General features: G+C 36.9%; 1 protein-coding gene across 1 annotated transcript in view; it reads right to left on the reverse strand.

Moving 5' to 3' along the window:
• Window positions 1-4,373, reverse strand: part of SYTL5 (synaptotagmin like 5) — a 249,156-nt gene that overhangs the window by 103,782 nt on the left and 141,001 nt on the right. The window lies entirely within an intron of this gene.

A 4,373-nucleotide genomic window follows, 5' to 3' on the forward strand; every position in this document is an offset into this window, starting at 1 on the left:
ACTCTTTCATTCTGTTTTCTTCATCTCAAAGGACAAACTACTCAAACAAACATGAAAGGAAACAATAAACCCAATGATTCCCACACTTGAATTTACTTACTTTCTAGGTCAGTTCCTTCTTTGTAATCTTTATAATTCTTTAAAAAATTTATTTGGCTTCCATTTCCTTTTGACCGATTAGCAAAATCTGACGGTGATTTTGTGATTCATGCGGAACCGCTCAAATGTAGTGGACCTATATTTTATAATGTTAAAATCCTTTTCACATTTCAAAGCCAAGCACCGATGTTACCTCTTTTGTGAAACCATTTCCATTTCTATGTAATCCATAATTAATTACTTTTCCCCTCTAGACTCACACAAAATATCAATTTAACCTCTGTATCATGGCAAAAACACTTACTGTAATAGCTAGCACCAAAGTTTATCGATGTAATAAGATCTGGTATTCACCTACATTTCTTGTGTCGATGTTTTAGAAGATATCAAAGATAAAGGACTAAGTTTTCTGTCTTGTCCCGCAAAAACAGAGTAAGAAACACCCACACATGATGAAATGCAAGGGGAGAAGTGCTGTTCAACAGGAATAGGAAGATGGAGCCACAATTAGCTATGAAACTCACAGACATGTGGGAAAGGGGGCTAGAGCCAATTTTATACATATCCCTGAGATGTTTAATCATATGTGTCAACTAAACTGACATACTATAACTTGACACTGGTGCCAAGATAATTGGTGTAGTATTATTTCTGGATGTTTATATAAGGGTGTTTCTGGATGAGCTTAACATTTGAATCAATAGACTGAGTAAAGCAGATTGTTTTTTCAAATGTGGATGGGCTCATCTAATCCATTAAAGGTAAGAATAGAATAAAAAGTTGAGTGGGACCAGCAGATAGCATAATGGCTACGTCGCTGTACTCCTATGTAGTCCAGTTTGAGTCCCGGACCCAGTGGCTTAAACTCATGCTGGGCACATGTGCATGCGTGCCCAAGATCCCGAGAGGAGAATGAAAGAGATGGGATTGCGGCGTGACCATCCTCCCTGGGGGGTGATTTCTCATTTTCTGTCTCTCTATCTCTGTCTTTCCAATGAGCACACGCATCCTATAGCAAAAACCTCTCAAAAAATAAATAAATAAATAAGGTTGAGTAAAGAATTTACTCTATGCCTGCCTTCAACCTGAGATATCAATTTTCTCTTGTCTTTGGCCTTCAGACCAGATCAGAACTTAAACCATTCCTCTTCCGGTTCTCAGGACTCAGAATGAAACTATACCGTCAGCACTCCCAGTTCAGAACTTCTGTTTTTGAACATTTTTTAAAAGAGGTTTTTGCCATGGGGACATGTGTTTGCTGGAGAGAGAAAGAGACAGTTAGAGGAAAAGCAAGAAATCACCCCTCAAGGGAGATGGCCACGTATAATTCCTTCTCCTCTAGGGATCTTGGGCAAACATGGACATGTGCCTGGTGTGATTTTCTTTTCTTTCTTTTAAGAGAGATTTTGGCTATACAGAGTGCTCACAAGAAAGAGAGAGAGACAGAAGGTGAGAAATCACCCCCCCCCCCAGGAGGGATGACTATGCCATAATCCCTTTTCCTCCAGTCTCCTCTCAGAATTTTGGGCACACAAGCACATGTACCCAGAGTGAGTTTTAAGCTACCAGGTCTGGGACCGCTCGAACAGTGCTCAACCATTTGGGAGTCCAGCGACGTAACTGCTACACCATCTGCTGATCCCTCAGTTCACATCCCGACTTAGTGGCTTGAAAAACATGACAGGCACTCTGCAGGTGCCCAGGATCCTGACAGGATGGAGAAATGGAAGAAAAGTGGACTCTGATATGACCAGTTCCCACTGAGGAATGGTTTTTCTCTCTCCTTCTCTTTTTCTTTCCTGAGTAAGCATGCATCCTAAATTCTATACCAGGAAATCTGAGGAGTCCTTGTTTCTTTTATATCATCCTGCCTTTCCCCTAGAGTCCAGAATAGTATCTAGTATAAAGCAGGTGATTTTTAAATGTATTTACAGAATATAATTGTCATGCACACCTACTGGACTATAGTTAAGCTGCCCTGAACTTCATAAAATTAGCTTTTTCAATCCTTATAACAATCTTTTGAGGTAGTTAATAGTATTTCTGTTTTGTCAAAGAAGAAACTTGACTAATTTATGGAAACACCTTCTCTGAAGTGACACTATAACTCGACACTGGTGTCAAGATATTTGATGTAACCAAGATTTGAACTCTGGATGTATGATTCAACAGCATGCATTCTTAATAGCATGCTACCACTTTGGCATGACCTCTCAATACATGAAACTGTTAAGAGTGGTAAAACCTGAGTCATCTGCATGGAGCTCATACCTTGGGAGCTCAGAAAACGTGAGACAGCCTATCTAATGCAGTTACTGTAGAATAGTCAAACAATATTAGCCACTGTTGTTGCTAAAGAAAAGAATTAGACATAGCTTTAAAAATATTTTTTTTCTGGGACCAGCAGGTGGCGTAATGGTTACATCATTGGACACTCATGTAGTCAACCGTGGTTTGAGTCCCAGACAGGGTGGCTTAAAACTCACACCAGGCGCATGTGTGTGTGTGCCCAAGATCCCAAGAGGAGAATGGAGAATAATGGATGGCAGCGTGGCTATCCCCCCTGGGGGGGTGATTTCTTGTTTTCTGTCTCTCTATCTCTCGGGTGAGCACATGAACCCTATAGCAAAAATATTTTTTTCCTATAAAAATCTATAAAAGCCTTTTTTTCTACTAGTCTCAAAATATTTAGAGATAAAATTGTACATTCCTTGTCAAACAATTTGATGTCTTCATCAAATAACTTTATTCTTCATATTTCTATTATATGCTGTACAATTTGGCTCAATTTATTTATAGAGAATAAGGATAGAAGACCAAGGAAGAAAAATAGAATGAGAAAAAGGAAGAGGGACTATAACAGATTATTAATAAAAGTTACTGAGAATGATAGAGGCAAATATTCTCAGTGAAGTCCTACTTATTGTATTTCAGTGTTTCCTGGGATCTGGTTATTAAACTGTTTCTTTTTAAAGCAAGCAAATTTTAATTCACCTATGAATGTCATCAATAACTAGTTAAGACGCCACCTCTACAGCAATATATTTGTTGAAGTGCATCAGAAAATGCAGTCACTTTTCACAATTAGATATCTTCAAAATAATTAACTACATTTTGTTGCCACCTGAATTTTAAGCACAGAAAAAGTGCAATAAAGTTTATCAAAATCTTTGTTTCTTCGAGTTTGGCTGCATATCTTCCAAAAGTGGAAATGAAGTTTCGGGGCTCTTCACTATGAAATAAATATTAATAAAGACTATTTCAATGTATTCCCAGTTCTAAGGATCCTAGTTATTTCAGGCACATTGATGATGTTTGCAACACATGAAGATATACTTAAAGTTTTCTCCTCGAGTAAAATAAACATAAGATTCTAACAATAATATGAAGAGCAATACAACACACAAAAGCTACACTTTGCACAGGTGGCAGTGACTGAGAAGGGAATTATTTCTGTTCCTTTATTCAGGGGTAGATATATTTAACAACCAGGACATTAAAAGCAGTAACCAATCACAACGGATGTTGCGACTAATCAGAATGATGATGCAACAATTCAGAGCCGATGGTGCAACCAATCAGAATGGACACTAGCTGAAACATAGATGAGGTGGTATCTATGGAATGAGTTAAACATCAGCACTACCTACAATGAATGTAGGTAGTGGACCCATTTTACTCATAGAAACTTATTTTAAGAACTTCTAGTGATTTCTGGGTACCATGGGAACTTTTCAGTATCTAGATACCTTTATTCTCCTAGCTATGGTGAAAGCAAATTCCTAGTAAGATGCCTAAAAAAAAAAAACATTACAAATAAATAATAGCTAACAACGAACACTCAGGTGTCAGGCACTGCACGTACCTTATCTTCCTTAATCTTTATAACGACCCTATGAAGTGAATACCTTTATTGTCTTTGTTTCATAGATAAGGAAACCAAAGTATGGCAAAGTTAAGTAACTTGCTCAAAGTCACACAACAAATACTTCCCAGAGGTGGTATTAAAACAGGGGTAGTCCTTCCTTTACTAGTTATGATGTTATAATAATAATAATAATAATAATAATAATAATAATAATAATAATAATAATAATAATAATAATAATAATAATAATAATAATAATAATAATAATAATAATAATTGGGGAAAACATAGAAAAGATATTGAATGTTGAAGCGGAGAGATTAATGTCTTTGTACTGACTGACTTGCATGGCATTCCCTTTTGAAAAAGCAATGTAATACACTGTAAAGTTATATGTAATCCAATG

Source organism: Tupaia chinensis, unplaced genomic scaffold (assembly GCF_000334495.1).
Source record: "Tupaia chinensis unplaced genomic scaffold, TupChi_1.0 Scaffold000248_2, whole genome shotgun sequence".
NCBI classification, from domain to species: domain Eukaryota; kingdom Metazoa; phylum Chordata; class Mammalia; order Scandentia; family Tupaiidae; genus Tupaia; species Tupaia belangeri.